Genomic DNA, 19350 nt, shown 5'->3' on the forward strand with positions numbered 1-19350 from the left:
ATCATCCAAAAAAGTTCAAGAACATATAATAATTGGTGAGTAGTGTGCAAAAACATAACATCTGGCATAATATCAATGTATAATATGAACATCTACCCACAGTATAACTAAGCACCAGAGACCTTACATATCCTCTAGGCCATTCTCCAATTTATTTTGATGTTTCCAACTTAAGTTCCTTTTTCTATTTCAATTTGAAAATAGAACCTGATAGTAAAGATATAAAAAATGCCATGATCAATATTAATGAAAAACTAGTATTATCACCACTATATCTAACATTGTAACATTGATAAAAGGTTAATTAGATTCAACTCAACATTTTACAAGTCAATATAATGTTAAATAAAATTATGTAATCACTTCAACAAAGAGAAATGACTCATGGATAACTGTAATGCATCACACGAAATTTGGAATTTACCCCTAGTTGGGCTTCTTGTAGTTGTATCCATGTACACAAGCGATATATACCAACAAATTTAGAAGGATAAGGAAAGTTAAAAGCCTAAAGTAGTAGGATATATGGCCTTCATTGAAATTCTCAGATATCCATCCATGTTTTCCTCCTTTAGTGTGATGAGCCTCTGTATTGCAACAAGAATGTTGCAACTCCCAAAGCTACCGACTTTAATTATCAACCCGAGGTTCATACAAACTTAAGAGGTATCGGCACTATATGTGCAACATACAATGTGTCCTTCCTTTGCTATCATGAGAGAAAAGAAATGTTTCCTATTTCCAGGAATGAAAGACTGAATTTAAAAATGCTTGTAAAGTAACATGAAATCCTCTTTCTACTTATTAACACACTTTTCTTGCAAAAGAACCCTATTTTAACCCTATTTGTCACATGTGATGTCTTAACTAATCTAAGTATGAAATCTGATCTAGAGAGTACTAAGTGTTGTGTGCATGTATAAATATAAAAGAACTCAGTTTTTTAATCTTTTTGCTTTATAAATGCAAATGTTAATCTTTCCTTGATCTTTGGCAGGGGAGACGGGTGTGGAGGAAGAGGGTTAAAATGGTCTTGATGGCATGGAGGTCAAGTAGAGGCCTAACCCCAGCTTCAATGATGATTTTTCGCAATTGGGGCTTAAAACAGGTCACTATAGGATGTACTACTTCTCCTACATGATCCCCTAGTTCTCCTACAGGATCCCCTGTTTTACTACAGGATGTTACAAATTTACAATATGAAATTATAATTCATCGAATAAACAAGAAAATAAAATCCAAATTGGAGGGAATAAATTTTGTTATTGACTAGGATGTCTTAGGTCCCCATTCCAAGTGGAATCACTCAAAAATACCTCTGTTAACCCATGCTAAAAAATAGTAGAAAATTATTAGTCGAAAATCTAGAAATTCAAGAACTAGTGAAATAGTAAATCTATAAAATGCCTAACCTAATCAAGTGCAAATGAAATGGGGTGATTTTTGTTATGAACTAGATTTTTTTTGTGATCTAATGCAAGTGGAAACAACTCGATTGGAGCTCGTTAGCATGCTCTAAAAAATAGCAGAAATTTACTGTTCTTTGCCACAAAGGAGTTTCATAAATCTAGATTTGGAAATAAGAAGACTAATCCATGTAGCTCAATGATTACTATGACCTTCCAAATATTTTCCAAGGATGAAATTATACTTTTGATCCTACAAAAGAACTTACATCAACCATTTAACCCAATCCTACAACAAGAAATCATTAATACTAAATGAAGAAATAGAAAGAAATAAAAACAAGAGATGCATGTGAATAAGAATTGATAAGAAGGAAAGAAAATGATACAAAAGGGCTCTAAGGCTCCTGGGATGGCCAAGCCCAAGTAAAATTAGAGACGTATGGAGGAGAACAATATTTATAAGTTGAACATGACACAAATATTCATTATTTTCATCAATACAATTACATCCCTACAAGAAAATACAATGGAGCTACAAAAATACGAGTTCTCTCCACAAGAAGACTAATAAAAATCTATCCCCCTAGAGGAAAATTCAACTTGGTACTTATACAAAATGATTAGGAATCATTCCCCATGAATAGAGGAAGATTTACCCACTAAAATCACTTGATTAGTGGATCTAGTTCCCAATACTAGGAATCTACATTAAATGGCAAGGAATACATTCCTAGATTTTCTCAATCATTGGAATTCCACAATCTATGCCATAATTCCATAATATCTTGTTGATTTATTATTTAATAGTGATCCTCTTGTAATAGGGAGAAAATCCCTAAATTATCTCCTCCTCCAAATCTTCATAATCTGCCAAATATTCTCATAATATTCCACAAAAATAAATAATATTAGGCACAAATATGCAATTATTCATAAACCTTCCTAATAGATATATTAAAGTTAAAAATACATTACCTAATGCAAAAAGAGAGGTTTAATGTGCTTAAGGATGGTGATAGGCCTTAATTTATGTTTAATTTAGAGGTATGGGCCTTAATTTATGTCTAATTTAGAGGCTCATCATACCCCCTGTTGAAACTGTTGCTCATCCCCTAAGCAACTTAGTAACCTCATTGTGCCTCATTCATGGCCCTGGTGCCTCATTCATTAAGAATATTGGTTGTAAGTTTTGCAAGGACAAGCCCAAAAACATATTTGTGCAAAGAAAAATTATTGTTTCTTGAGACCATTAGTTTGCCTTGTTCCCCTTATTCAAGATGGTTCTTGAATATTTTTCAGTTTGACAAAGTCTTCCACATCTGTATCAACCTTCTGCTACCTTGTTCCACCATTTGGAAACCTCTGAAACCTTCAAAATGTCTTTAGATGAGAACTAGGACATCCTGTAGTAATTCCTATCAAAACTACAAGAAACCTATTAAAACTATAGGAAACCCTTTTTGAGCATAAATGATAGTCTGAGCCTAGGATAGGCCCTCAACTTGACTCCCATGCTTTTCTCTCATTTCTATAACATCTTTTAGGCCTTGGACAAAATATAGAAAGATATTAGAGACCTCTTGGAAAGTCTCTTTTCATCACTGCAGTTTGAGTTCTGTTTTGATGGAGGATGCCTCATTTCCTTTTGTTGCCTTCTTCTTCTCTCTTATGGCCTAGATGGTTGCCTAATGGCCTTGAAGTTCTTTGTTTTGATTAGGTCTCTCTTAGGCACTGTCATTTTTGGTTTTAGCACAATTTTTTCTTCCTTCCTTCTTGTAGCAGCATTCTGCCTTCCTGTAGTAATCTTTCATTCTTCCTTCAAAGTCTTCTAACTGTATGAGAGTGATGAGAAATGATGTAGGTTTGTGAAAATGGAGAAGATGCTTTGTTTTCTTTTTCAAGAAATTTTCAGGTTGAGATAGGGTTTGTTCTTGAAATTATGAAATGGTATGGATGAATGATGGATAGATAGTGAATATGAAGTGGGTGGAGGGCTTGGAGTGCTGTGGTGACTTGGCCTTTGCAAAAATTTCTTCTTTTAATTGTTTTCTCATTCCTTGAAATCATCACCCTTCATATTTTGACTTTTCATCATTTCATGAGTGAAGGAGTGAGCTGCAATTAATTAGTTGAAGGCGGCTGAGACTGTTGACCCATCCTTAGCTTATAAAACCTCATCTCTCATGCATTAACAACAAATTTCTAACTATAATATGCTCAAGAGAAGAGGTCAAGAATATTGCATACCTATACCTACTTGATGGTTGTTAGAGAGACATGCATGTTGATGCTGAATTGATGTTGTTGCACTTCTCATGACTCAAGTACATCTTCTTGACTGCCTTTTGGGTTGTCTTCTTCTTGATGTGTAGGTGATGGCTTCCTCTATTGCTGTTGAGCTCTTGAGAGGTTTCATTGTGCCTGTAGTTATGCTTCTCCTCTTTCAATCCTGGTGTTGAAGGTTAGGCCTGAAGCTTGTTGTTACTTCCAAATAGGTTGTTGTAACTGTCCTTTTTTTTAATGTTTGTGTCCTTTCTCTATTGGAGGGTAAATAGGTATTGGAATGAGTTGAAAATGTGGCCATAGAGTGACATGGTCATGATGGGTGTTGGTTGAGATGTGGTGAAGTCAATTTCCTTTTTTCCTATCCCAAAATAGGCCTGCATCATAATTTTTCAATTGGATTACCTTTCCTGTAGATTTTCAGAACTTCCTGTAGTACTACAGGAAACTCCTGTAGTAATTCAAGACAACCTCTTGTAGCATACTTATTTTATCCATATCTCCCGAATGGTAGAATGGATTGGCATAAAACTTTATGAGCATGTTGTCATCATCATTATGCACCTCCCCATAAAACAATTTTGGTCAATGGATGCAAAATCCCGAGAATAACTAAAAATCGTTGAAGGTGATGGAGGCCGATTTCTTGGAAACTGTGAACTGGAATTTGCTGAAATTTCTTGTGCATGTTACCATCATCCATATGCATCTCCCCACGAAACTGATTTTTAAATGGATGCACAGTTATTGAGAAAATGCAAAAATGGTTGTAGGTGATGGAGGTTGACTTCTCGAAAACTATGCAATGGAATTTACTGAAATTGCTTGGCATGTTACCATAATCCATATGCATCTCCCCCTAAAATATTTTGGCAAATGAATGCATAGTTTTCAATTTATGGAAAAAACAAATTTATGCTCTATGTATTTTTGTTTCCTGTAGTAAAATAGAGCCTTCCTGTAGTATTTTGGGAGAGCAAGGAAAATGAATGGTAGAAGCTTAGGAATGATGAGTGGGTGGTGGAAATAGATGAGAGTGATGGATTGGCATGGACTTGATCCTATTGGAACATTTGAGAAAAGGAGGAGAAATTCAAAATTTGACTTATTTTTACTAGGTTTGACCAATTTTTCTTTTGGTACCAACTTGTTTTTGTTGCTTGGAGATGTTGGAGAGTACATGCATTCATCAGAGAGATACATGGAGCAAATATCTTTTATATTTTTTTTTCTTCTAGGCCTACTAGCCGCCTCAAGGAGGTTTTCAACTAGTAGGTCTTCCTAGGCACCTCAAAGGAGCTTTTCACCTAGGATATTTTCTTTTTTCTTTTTTCCAACCCATTGACTGACTCATGGAGGTTTTCAATCAATGAGCCGATTTGAGGTGCCTCAAAGGAGGTTTTCACCTGAGATTTTTATTTTTTCTCTTTTTTTTTTTTTTTTTTTCCTACCCTGCCCTACTTGAAAAACAAAATCACTTTCAAGTATAAGAATACTTCCAATAGAGCCATGTGCACATCAAGATGACAGAAAAAATGATGTGTAGGTTTAAAATGTATGCTTTGACATGTACCTGTATTTCAGAGAGCAAATGATTTGACTTTGAAAGGATCAAGCATAGTTGAAGAAGAGAGTGATGCTACATCTTATTGATTTTTTGGAACCAAACCTCAATATAACTTTTATGTCCTTGGTTTTCTTGCTTATCTAGATCATTCTTCATGTCTTCTTCTACCATGACCTTCAAATATTCCTCTTTTTGTTGATTGTTCTCTTGAATACATGGAGGATTTTATGGTAACCATGAGGGAGTTCTCTTGATCTCTGATTTTGATGTCTTCTCTTCATCAAGTGTAGCCCATGATTTTGTGGTATTCTCATTTGAATCTTCTTCTTTTGGATGTGGTCCTTCAATGATATCAAGATAATATCTTTTTTGCAATACTCTTCCTGAGCTATGGTGAATACCATTGATCTCAAGAGGAGATGTTTGGAAGTGTTGTACCTCAGCATTGTAAGTTGGCTGAGCTACTTCAAAGTGTGGGTTTGGAAATGGCGGTACAGGTAGTTGAGTGGGAGTGGATATTTGAGATGGATGTGGTTGTGGTGGAGGTGAATGGTAGGGATAACATGGAGTTGGGTATGGAGGATATTGAGGAAAATATTGAGGATATTGTGGATGGCTCCCATAAGTTCCTTGCCAACCTTGTTGCCAAAATTGTTTTTGGGGTTGAGATGGTCAATGTTGCCAAGGAAAGGGTGTGTTCCAATTAATTTGAGATGGATGTGCATAATCTTGAAATTGTGAATCAGGTTATTGCATCATACTAGGTTGAATAAGCTACCATGGTCCTCTTAGAGCTACATAACATAGTTGCATTGACAATTGACTTGCTCCATTGTCCTCTTGGTAAACTTCCTTCAACCTTGGTAATGATGGACAATGTTTAACATCATGTGATTCTGCATGGACAACACAAATATCAACATCTTCGTTTTGCTCATTTTGTATTCTTAACATTTCTACTTATTCGATTAGATTGCTAAGAATTTATGTTTTAAAGTCATCAAACAAATTTCCATGTTTAGCTTGACTTACCGATATTGATGCTGATTTACCTACTCTTGCCCTTCCTCTTGATATGTGTTTGCATGTTTCACAAATTTCTTCAAATGATAATTGGTATACATCACCTCTACTCATGAGATCAAGGAGATCAATCCAATCATCATTAATTGTTCTAAGTAAGAGGTTTTTTAGTGTGTCGGATCCTAAATGATGTAGTTTTTCCCTCTTAACATTATACATGAACCTCTCTATTAGATCCTCAAGGCTCTCATATTCTCTTTGATTCATTCTAAATATTTATTCCTTAGTATCATGATCTTTATATTTTTCTAGAAATATATTTTGCATATCATTCCATGATCTTATTGAATTAGTCCCTAAATGCATGAACCATTTAAGAGCTCTATCCTTCAATGTTGCCAAAAAAAAATCTCAATTTCTGAGTTTTTAATAAGTAACCATAAGATCTACAGACAATTTCAAATTCAAAGAGAAAGGTTTCCAATTCCTCTAACCTTAGACCATGAAATTTTGGAAGAAAATATGGAGGGATGTTCATCATGCACACACTACCATCAGTATCTTGAATGGGAAATCCGAGAGGATCTTCCTCATTGCCATCATCTCCATCCCTTTCTTATACATTATTTGTATTCTTCTTCTTCTACCTGCAAAAGTGAATGGTGATGTGGCTCTTACTGCATCATGTGATCAAATGTGGGTGGGGGGGGGGGGGGGGGGGGGGGGTGGGGGGGGTGGGGTTGGTGTTGGAGATTTTTTTGTTTTTATGATTGAATGAAAACACTAATGCAATGCACTTTTCTATTTTTGAAATGAAATATGTCTAATGCAAATATTTTTTATTTTTTCAAAAAGTAAAAAGGAAATGAATCAACTAGGGAAGAAAACAATGCATACTTTGACACCTCCCTGGCAACGACACCAAAAAGTGATGAGCATCGGCATTGCAACAAGAATGTTGCAAATCCCAAGGCTACCGACTTTAATTATCAACCTGGGGTTCGTACAAACTTAAGAGGTATCGACACTATATGTGCAAAATACAATGTGTCCTTCCTTTGCTATCATGAGAGAAAATAAATGTTCCCAATTTGCAGGGATGAAAGACTGAATTTAAATATGCTTCTAAAATAACATGAAATCCTCTATCTACTTATTAACACACTTTTCTTGCAAAAGAACCCTATTTTAACCCTATTTGTCACATGTGATGTGTTAACTAATCTAAGCATGAAATCTGATTTAGAGATTACTAACTATTGTGTGCATGTGTAAATATAAAAGAACTCATTTTATTAATCTTTTTGCCTTATAAATGCAAATGTTAATCTTTCCTTGATCTTTGGCAGGGGAGACAGGTGTGGAGGAAGAGGGTTAAAATGGTCTTGATGGCATGGAGGTCAAGGAGATGCCTAATCCCAGCTTCAATGATGATTTTTCTCAATTCAGACTCAAAACAGGCCGCTACAAGATTTCTTATAGGATGTACTAGTTCTCCTACAGGATCCCTTGTTTTACTATAGGATGTTATAGATTTACTATACGAAATTATAATCATCTAATGACCAATAAAATCAAATCCAAATTGGATGGTAAAATGTTTTTATTGACTAGGATGTCTTAAGTCCCCATTCCAAGTGGAATCACTCAAAAAGACCTGTGTTAACCTATACTAACAAATAGTATACAATTACTAGTCGAAAATCTAGAAATTCGAGAACTAGTGAGATAGTAAATCTATAAAATTCCTAACCTAATCAAGTTAAAATGCAATGGGGTAATTTTTTCTATGAAATAGATTGTTTTAGTGATCTAAAGAAAGTGGAACCAACGTGATTGAAGCTCGTTATCATGCTCTAAAAAATAGCAGAAATTTACTGGTCTTTGTCACAAAGGAGTTCCAAAATTCTAGATTTGGGAATAAGAAGACTAATCCAAGTAGCTCAATGATTAATATGACCTTCCAAATATTTTCCAAGGATGAAATTATGCTTGTAACCATATAAAATAACTTACATCAACCATTTAACCTAATCCTACAACAAGAAATCATGAATATGAAATGAAGAAATAAAAAGAAATAAAAACAAGAGATGCATGTGAATAAGAAGTGAAAAGAAGGAAAGAAAATGATATAAAAGGGCTTTGAGGCTACTAGGATGGCCAAGCCCAAGGAAAATCAGAGACCTATGGAGGAGAACAAGATTTATAAGCTGAACATGACACCAATCTTCATTATTTTCATCAATACAAGTACATCCCTACAAGAAAATACAATGAAGCCGCAAAAATACGAGTTCTCTCCACAAGAAGACTAATAAAAATCTATCCCCCTAGAGGTAAATTCGACTTGGTACTTATAAAAAATGATTCAGAATCATTCCCCATGAATGGAGGAAGCTTTCCCCACCAAAATCCCTTGATTAGTGGATCTGGTTCCCAATACTAGGAATCTGCATTAAATGGCAGGGAACACATTCCTAGATTTTCTCAATCATTGGAGTTCCACAATCTGTGCCATAATTCCATAATATCTTGTTGATCTATTATTTAGTAGTGATCCTCCTATAGTAGGGAGAAAGTCCCTAAATTATCTCCTTCTCCAAATCTTCATAATCTGCCAAATATTCTCATAATATTCCACAAAGTTAAATAATATTAGGCACAAATATGCAATTATTCATAAACCTTCCTAATGAATATATTAAAGTGAAAAATACATTATCTAATGAAAAAATAGAGGTTTAATGTGCTGAAGGATTGTCATAGGCCTTAATTTATGTTTAATTTAGAGGCATGGGCCTTAATATAGAAGCCTGATATTGAATCTGATGTATCTCTATAATTTCGGATCATCTAGTTCTGAAATTGCTACCTGTAGTAGCCTTTTGCGTCCTCTTTCCAATGCCACAAGTCTGAGCCAAATTGGATTCTCCAAGGAAGATTTATGTGAAATCTCCCACAGTGACTTGCTTTTAGACTGGTTCAGTAGAGCGAACTTGTACGACGTGCCACGAGTCACTGTTTCAACCTTTGAATCTGAAACACACACAAGAAACTACAGTCCGTCCTCTTTCTGTACCTTCTTACGAAATTTCAATCCGATCCATTATAGTTGTGACAAAAGTGACAATGGTTTCAATTAAGGTGCTAAAATAGCTTCTGTTGGAAATAATACTGAGAGGGGGGGGTGAATCAGTATTATCATATCAATATAACTTTTTCTCTTTCCATATTAAGATTCATATGCGATGCAACAAGTATATATCCATTAAACATATGATTCAGTTAGTTGATCTCTAATGAGTGCATCAGAACATTATTAACCATATGAGCAGTAAACCAGAGCAGTAAAATAGAACAAATCATCACACACAAGAAGCACACATGAACACCATGATGTAAGGTGGAAACCCAATGTGGGTGAAAACCACCTGCTGCAAGTCGTCTCAATCTTCTTTAATAAGAAATACCTTTTACAATAGTTCTGTACTGGTGCAGACTTATACCAGTACACAGGCTTCTACCTGCAGAAGGCTACAACCTTCTCTCGTTCTCCAGACTCTCCTGGAAGGGAGCTACAAACCCCTTTGCGCAGGTTGCTACCTGCTGAGATGCTCCAACCTTTACTTGTTTTCCAGCTGCTACTAGAAGGGAGCTACCACCCCCTTGGCTCTTGTACTAGCTGATGTACTAGTACGTAGGTGCGGACCTACCGAAGGCTACAACCTTCTCTTTCTTCCTCCAGGTACCACGTTTCATCAATTTTCAGACTGGATACACTGAAGCACAAAATCATAATCTGAAAGGCCACGTTTCATCCAATTTTCATACTGGACCCATTAATATCATTGAAGCTCATAATCAATCAATACTAGCATCATCAATCTCTGAATTACCCAATACTGAATCAATGCTTTCACCAAAGCCAACCCGCATACAGATCTACAAATATTTCCTTATAACTTTGCAGTTGTTCCATACATCAGACATACCCAGATCATACCATTCATAAAACATACGTCAATAATTCAGATCTAGTCTATCAAACCAGATAATGATAAACATTCCAATCCTTAAGATCCGATCCATCAAGTATCAAATAGATCTGCAATCAACCAACTTCCTTATGCATAAGCTGAATTAATACTTTCTCAGCACACAGCAACCAGATATCAAATCAGAACCTTGAACACCACAGTAATAGATAAAAACAGCTAAAACATATTTCAAGTAAAGTCTGCAACTTCACCAACAGAAACCTGCGTATAGATCTATAAATTCATTCTTTCAAACATTCAGATATTAGTTAACCCAGCTTATCAGATTTATAGATCAAGCATGCACCACATATCACAGATCAAAATCATATAGAGATACCACTATTCCAGCCTTAAGATTTTGACCCATCAATAGAACTTATCCTTCTCCTTGCGCTCAGGTTCCTTCTTTATTCAGATCTAGATCTGCACCATAACCCAATCACTGTATTCCAGATCTAGCACTTTATCAGATATTCAATTAATCAAAAGATGCCTTGCCAAATGATCTCCTTCCTCTTTTATAGCCTTAGTCCTTTCTCAATACCACGGTCCAAAACCATAGGATCAAAAAACTGTTGGACTAATACCATGAACCAACCATGAAAGTGTGTGAGATCAACACTTTTGGATGCAATACCACGGGCCAAAACCATAGGATCAAAAACTGTCAGACTAATACCATGAACCAACCATGAAAGTGCGTGAGATCAACACTTTTGGATGCAATACCACGGACCAAAACCATAGGATCAAAAACTGTCCGACTAATACCATGAACCAACCATGAAAGTGTGTGAAATTTTCTCTTGCATGAAAGTGCGTAAACTTTTCTCTACATGAAATAAACTTTTCTCTGCATAAAAGTGCATGAACATTTCTCTACATGAAATAAACTCTTCTCTGCATAAAAGTGCGTGAACTTTTCTCTACATGAAATAAACTTTTCTCTGCATAAAAGTGCGTGAACGTTTCTCTACATGGAATAAACTTTTCTCTGGATAAAAGTGCGTGAACTTTTCTCTACATGGAATAAACTTTTCTCTGCATAAAAGTGCGTGAACTTTTCTCTACATGGAATAAACTTTTCTCTGCATAAAAGTGCATGAACTTTTCTCTACATGAAGGAAACTTTGTTGCACTATAATTTATCAAATAAATTTGCTGCACTATAATTTATCATTTGTGTGATTTTCCATCAAGGACAACACTTGTCTCATAATGCCAACAATCTCCCCCTTTGGACTTGTCATACTGAGAATTGTCATCTGATATCTCTTCCGTAGATTCATCTAGATATATATAAGTGAGTTGATCTTCTATGAGTTGTTTGCCATCAAGTACAACACATGCATCATAATGCCAACAGCTTCCTAATGCTAGTGTAAGAAGAGAAAGAGAATTTCTCAAGTTATGCATTGCATCAGGAGACTAATGATAAAAAAACTCTAGCTACCCTATAAAGAAAAAAAACAACTGAAGCACCAAGAAACACTAGGAAATTTCCAAAAAAACGGTCATGGGAACTGGTGTGACTATATCATGGGACCAAATCAAGAGTTATGACAATATCAAAATGCTTGATTTCAACCAAGGCAACTACTGCCATAGAAATTATTGATATGACCAGCCCAATACCCATTTGTTGTAGCTTAGTAAACCCCCTCTTTTCTAGTGTACTTGCAAGCAATATGCACAATTATGCAATCATAAATTGGAACCCATATCATGACACTCAGTATATCAAATATAGACAATGATGCCGCAGGAATTTTGAAGGAACCAATGCTTGTATTCATGGTCATGCCCTGTTCGAAAAACATTGTTGGCATTTGGGCATAAATAACAGAGAATACAATGGAATTCACCCATATGGGAAACATATGAGCCAAAATCATCAACTCCACTTGGGTCACAGTACATAGTTTCCAAGGATTGGAAAATCCATTGTCATGAATACCATCATCAGTTATTATAGTTGCTTTTTCAAGACAATTACAATAATTTTAAGCTGGAACTTAAATATTAATGGCCTATATATATATATATATATATATCATTTCTCTTATAATACAATTATGTCAACTAGTAGTTCTGGACTCTTGAAACTATCTGACGTACACTGCTCATTTCAATGCAATTATTTTGGTGAATAAAATATTCATATAAAATCAACCCTCAAAATTAAAAAAAAATGAGTAAGAGAGGTACTTGAAATAATTTGTATGCTCTATCTTTTGGCTTCCTTGAATAACATAACACTTGTCTTACACCTCCTACAACATTGAACTATCTTGAGGGACTTCCTTTTGCAATTTACACAATGATGCATAACCTTGTGAGGGTACTCCCTCTAGGTTTCTGGAGTCTATATAATGGTGTCCCAAAAAATAAACTTATTATATATAATCCCATAAAAATGGTAGGGATAGTAAACCCCCATCCCCACCAAACATTATCTTCGAACCATATAATAACGTTGTTGGAAACAAGATCCTCAACATCAATTGAGAAGTAAATCCAATTGAAGCTGGAAAGGCTGAGTTCAAACATAACTCTCTGATTATTAGAAGAACATGCTTTATAACCATGACTTTGAAGGTTTGTCCTGACCACTTACGGAAAACTTTGAATCTAAGCTTATGACTCTAGACATGCTTGAAATCACCTTCTCTTCAAAATAAATATGATTCGAGCTTATGAGAGACAGAGTGAAAGCATTTACCTAACCCTTCCATGCATTGAGAGGAGGGTCAACATCACCCCTTGGGACATTCCCCTCTGGTCCAAAATAAAAAATGAAAGTTACACCACAATCAAACTCCAATAAAAGAATTACAATAAGATTGATTAAAAATGTCAATGCGACAATTGTTACATTATTGTGCACCCCTCTAATTTGCAAGTCGAAAGCCAAACCTATTGCAAATTATTTATTACCATTATTGAATAACTTTTTGATTTCATGTGACATCTCAGAATAACATGGGAGAAGGCCATAACTTATTGACCATAGTTATGGTATGCATAACTTGATTTTTCTAGTTATTATTAAATGAACTGATCATCTTGTTGTTGTCTATTCAGACTATAGTTAAATATCTGAACATAATCTTGTTATGAAATAAAAGGGAATGTTAAACATATAACTTGAGTCATTTTAGTGTTCTCATTTCAATGAAGAGAATTAATACTTCCAAGGAAACAAGTGTTTCTGTAAACCCAAATTCTTCAAACATGACATTTGTCCATGCATCCAAAGTACAAGTCATTCATTTTGCATGTCATGTTAATAAAACTAGGTAGTTTCAAAAGAAACACTGAATACCATCACATATTAGTTTTACATAATGGTTCAGTGGCTTTTTAACTCGAAAAAATGCACAACATTTTAGTGAATGACAGCTAATTTTTTTGAAGAGGTATGCTTACTCCCAGCCATAATCAAATGCATAGTTGCAACTGACCTAATATTTAGTTTTGTGGTTATTTCCCACAAGTTAGAAAGATGAAAAACATTGCATAAGGAAGCCTCTTGGAGGTGATCAATTTTTTTCATTTGTAAAAGTTTATGTTGTTGGATCTGTGAAAAAATGAAAACTACAGTTTCAATTTGATATTAATAGTTCAGGTCTGCAATATGTGGCAGAAAATGAGATTGTTAGTCTGAAACTCAACTCTCAAGAAAGATATCAAATGAAAGGTTGTGCTTATTTTTCAGTCACCTATATTTTAGTCATGATTATTTTGACTTATCTGCTAAAGAGAAAGTTCAACAATACATGTACTTGGTGCAACTATGGTCGCATGTTAGCAAAAGCTCTTGAAACTAACGAGGAAGGCTAATTTTAAAAGAAATACATTATTTTCATAATCATTTGAAGACACAAAAAACAAAGGCATGCTATCTAGACAATCTAGTGTCATCTATAAGGACTCTAACCTCAATTGAGTTAATGTTCTGAAATTATAAACATATAAAATGCAAGCATAAAATAATGATAATTTCATAAACATGAACCTTGAATCAAAATTTAAAACTCCCAAATAAAACTCTCATATTCCTAGCAGGTTCTGAATGCACACTACAATATCATGCAATTTAACAAAGGTCTCAAAATGTCAATAGAATGATTTGCTCAGCAATGTTCTGTATAAGTGGCATGACAGGGACAGGATCAACATTTAGTCCAAAGACAAAAGTTTTCTAGGAACTACAATTATCTTTAATTTTGAATACATTAATAAAAGAAAAAATGAAATAGCAGAAGCCAACATATATGATCCAAAACATATCTTGTATCCTAACATTGAGCGTATTATGTAAAACCAAGCAACCGCTGAAAATTCCTTTTCATAATATTTTATGTGTTGAAAAACAAAACAAAAAACAAAAACACATGGTTATTAAGAACTCCAAACTTTTCATTGAATAGGAACTGAAAATTTTTAGTTTGGTACTAATGCGCTCCCTTCAATTCCAAAATACCATGACTGAAATGACATAAAGAAGTACAATAAAAGGGAAAGTGACAATATGTAACAGTTTCACAATAATAATTATCTCTGGATATTGACATGGCTTTAGGGAAGGCTCTTGAACATTTTATAAGCTGAATGAACTAAAACAAGACCCAAAAGAAGACATGCAGGGCTTAATGTCTCTAGTTTCTAATGTAATCAAGTAAATTCCAAGGAAAGATACAACACATTCAAGTGTTGTTGCCTTCTGGCAGACAATCTATGTAGGATGGAGGTTGCGAGGCTGAAACAAAGGCTAAAATTTTCAAGGTTTCCATTCCCTGCAAATGTTAAAGTATGGTCATTAGTCAGATATTATTCAATTAATAATAGAAAAATAAGCCAGGAGGGAGTTGGTTCAATGTTCATGGAAACAAAGTGTTAAGCCATCCACAAGGCTCCATTCTTGTTGGGGAGTTGGTTCACTAGTCAGGGAAACAATGTTAAGTCATCTGGTAAGCTCCATTATTGTTGTGGTGTACCCCATCAACACATGGTGTGAGCTACAATGTGGTGATACTGACTATAGGTCCCAAGCAACATTCACAACATAGATATCCAATCCCCTTAGAGCTCAAACCTTAGCCAAATAATTACCTTTCTATCACCTTAGATAAATAGATATCCCTCATACTTGACACCTTAGCCCAATCTATATCCATTCACTCTATGTAACAATAAAAGATAAAAATAGATTGAAAAATATAATTTAACATGCTTTGGAAACCAGAAACAAAATTGGGCAAGATTTAAACATACAGTAAAGTAAAGTCATTTAAACCAGAGAAAATTTGGGAAGGTTTCAACATACAATAAAGTAAATTGTTGAGTAAACAGTAATTTTCCAGCATTGGCCCCAGTATGCACTAGCCAAAACTACCCCAAAAAAATTATGAGATAGCATGTGCCTGACCAATTGTTGACATTCTTTGCAACCCTGACATTCCCATAATGTAATTTTTTAATAAAATAAGTCACCAAATTTATGTTAATACCATGGTATGTTAGTCGCTCACAACAATCATTCCCTGCAGTGCATATCAACACATCCATAATGAGATAGCACGTGCCTGACCAATTGCTGACATTATTTGCAGCATCCACATTCCCATAATGTAATTTTTTAATAAAATAAGTCACCAAATTTATGTTAATACCATAGTTTGTCATTCGCTCACAGTAGTCATTCCCTTTAGTGCATATCAAAACATCCATAATGGGTATGCTGTAACAATATAGTGTGGCAATATTTTCTCGAATTTCCCCAAATTCAAACAAAAATAGGACAATGGTGAGGGGGAACCTAGAACAAATGGGTAAGCTCTCCAGTTTCCTGTGTTTTGCCTCACAAAAAACCATCCATGGATATCCCCAAACCCATCCCCAATGTATTTCCCTTATTGGCCCTCTTGAAGCATACATAGCTCAATAAATCAAGATAATCCCCACATGCAGGATGTAGAAAAAGGTTAAAATCCAATCTCTTCCTATACTGGAAATATGATCCAGAATGTACATACTATCATAAGGGTTAGAAATATTTCAGTATGAGTCTTGTTCAAAGTTTTAGGATCATCCACTTCCTTGATTGTCTCTATTTTTCTTGAGCCTGAGGCTCTAAGGGTTATAAGACCTCGTTTTCCCTTGTAAATTTAGGAGGTGAAATATTCCACCCTAGTTGACACAGTTCTACTTTTTTCTTTTTCTTTTTTCAGTTCTAGCTCTGGAAAGGTTTTGGAAGTGCAGCGGAATTATTTGATGATTTTGGTTCTTGGTTTTGACACAAAGATTCTATAAGATAAATGAAACCCTCTCTGATCCTTATTTTTGGAACATGATGTTTATTGCAAGGGCAACGAGTTTCTATAGTATTCTTGGCACACGAGTCAGATTTTCTGTCATATTAGACCACCTCTTGGAGAGATAGAGAAGGTTTCAATTTTCTTTAATCCTCTATTTTTGGCACAGGGGTATCATCATAAGGACAACACGATTTTTTTTTTTTTAACTTGGTCATGTTCTGAAGTAATATTGTAACAACTGCTTGAATCTATTGTCTCTTGTAGCAGGCAAATTTGTGGAGCAACATAAGAGTAGCGGAATTATGATCTAAGCCTAGCCTGAGGATTTTCCAAAGTCTTACGCTAACCCAAGTATCAATCCGAGTTATCCTAGATAGGAACCAAATCACTATAGCATTATACTCTTATCTGTTGGGCAAGAAAAGGAGCCTGGAGGTGGATCTGTAGTGTGAGAAAGTCAGACTTGTTGGAAGGGTCAAATTTGGACTAGAAAATTTCCTTCGAAGTTGTCCATCAAAGGTTACTTCTGCAGTTTGGATTTATGTATTGGAGAAGTCATCATAATAGGACAGATTGGAAGACCTAGACTATTTATGCCGGAATTGGAAGATTAGAAATAAAGAATGAAATTATCTGAAGAAGCATTGAAGTAAACATAATATTAAAACATATGAGGCGAAAGAATCTATTGGAATCCAATCGAAGAATATCTCTGAGGCCAATAAACCACACTCATGAAGCAACCGAGGCCTCCAATAGTCGTAAGTCAAATTTTGGCTCCATCTGTAGCAAGTGGCCCAAATTCCGTGAGGCAGGAATGAAGTTGAATAAACAACTGAGATATCCTACTGCCATAAATCAAGTTTGAATCTGTCTAACGTAGGAAAATGCATTCCCTATGGACATTCATCTCAACTAAACTTATTTCATGCCCGAATTGGGGGTGTTATTTTTAGTCAGTTGACTAAGTAATTGAAAACGTTGAATTCTGACTTAGTGTTAGGAACTTTATCTTTTGGACTTTCGGTTATATCATTAACTATTGATTTGGAAATATGTGTTATATGAATTGTCAGGGTGTTGGATGGGCATAACTTTATTATTAATAGTTATATTATCACTGGAATAAATATTTCTATTTTTTGGGACAAAAGAAAAAAAAGTCTAAAAAAATATAAAGAACAAAATTGCCTAGAGAAACCCTAGATCAAATTGCCCTATATTATTACATGGTTTTTATGTATCTTATACTAGCAAGACATGTATCAATGTATGGGCCTCGCTTTCGTACTAAGGGGATCAGTACAGGAACATCACAAGGTTCTAATAAACATAATGCCATTGGATATGACAATCAAATCCAAAAGAGGTACATGCCTAATCAAGAGCAGGGGTCCTAGGAATGTATAAAGGAGAATGCATTTTGGGTCTTAATTCCTCCAATTTTTTTACAAATTCCTTAATATCTAGCCTTAAAACAGGTGAAAGCACACAAAACAACCCATTGCAGGTTGAAGAGCATGAAGAAATCCATCATCTCTCAAGCTCCTAATTCCCCTCAAAATTTCAATGTCAAAAATTTGTATGGTGTGTTCTTCAAGCACTTCAGCCTTCACAATACTAGGAAAATTCATAATCTCATTGGAAGGATTCTTCTCTGGCCTCTTGGCCATCAATATTTCCAAAATAAAAATATCAAAGTTGTAGATATCAATCTTGGTATTATCCTTCTTCATTTTCTGAAGCTCCGGAGCCTTGTAGCCTTTTATACTTGTAGTTTCCATCATCTCTGCCGCAGCATTAGAAATCATCAACCCAACCATGGGATACATAGTATTCATCAACCAAAACATTCTTAGATTTAAGGTTTCCATGAATTATGGGTGTTTCAAGCCCTGTATGTAGATGGGTGAGCCCCCAAGTTGCTCCAAGAACAATCTTTTACCTAAGAGCCCAGCTCAGATGCTGCATGTCTGAACCATGAAGAACATCAGCCAAGCTACCTTTGGGCATATGATAATAGGCTAACAAATTTTCTCCTCTTTCACCCTCATAAAATTCCCTTGGAGGCCCTAAATTATTATATCAGAGATGCCCCAAATGAGTGACTACAGGCAATAGTAATTCCCTACTACTAGGAATGCCTTCTTTAAGCAACCTAAGCACAATAGTACCTCCTTGAACTAGCTTTGTCTTATACATAGTACCATAGTTTGTTTTCCCCAATAATTGTCTAGTTGCATTCAGAACATCTTAGACAGTGAGATGCTCCCCACCTTCAAACAAGACCAACCTACCCTCCCCTATTTCTTCTTCCTCAAACACATTTGTAAACTTCCCCTTATCTTCCTATCACGAGAACTAAAAAATGAAATCAAAACAGACAACACAACAACCAAAGAAGCCATCAGACCAATCACAATTTCAGCCACCACACCAGGGCTCTCCTCTATCATGACCCTAGTAAAAATGTACCCATCATTCAAACAAAATCTCGATTTGATATGTCTATCTCATTCTAATGCTTAGAGGGTGATATTGATGATGAGAATCCCAATATAGGAAATTATTTTGATGATATGTAGGTATTTAGTGTAGCATGCTTTTCTTTTGACATTATATGCCTCTAGAGCATCTTTGTTGATGTATTTTTGGTTCAAAGATGTATTGCACTAAGTGTTATTTTGGTTATTTGCACTCTTACC

At 35.1% G+C, this 19350-nt stretch overlaps 2 pseudogenes; both read right to left on the reverse strand.

Moving 5' to 3' along the window:
- Positions 1 to 426: 426 nt before the first annotated feature.
- Positions 427 to 16261, reverse strand: LOC149218328 (protein NRT1/ PTR FAMILY 8.3-like; annotated as a pseudogene).
- Positions 16262 to 18022: 1761 nt separating this feature from the next.
- Positions 18023 to 19101, reverse strand: LOC149218329 (putative kinase-like protein TMKL1 pseudogene; annotated as a pseudogene).
- Between the last annotated feature and the right edge of the window lie 249 nt (positions 19102 to 19350).

The sequence above is a fragment of the Pinus tabuliformis genome, chromosome Q (genome assembly GCF_031772625.1).
Source record: "Pinus tabuliformis cultivar Carrire ecotype Pingquan chromosome Q, CPIR1, whole genome shotgun sequence".
Lineage (NCBI taxonomy): Eukaryota > Viridiplantae > Streptophyta > Pinopsida > Pinales > Pinaceae > Pinus > Pinus tabuliformis.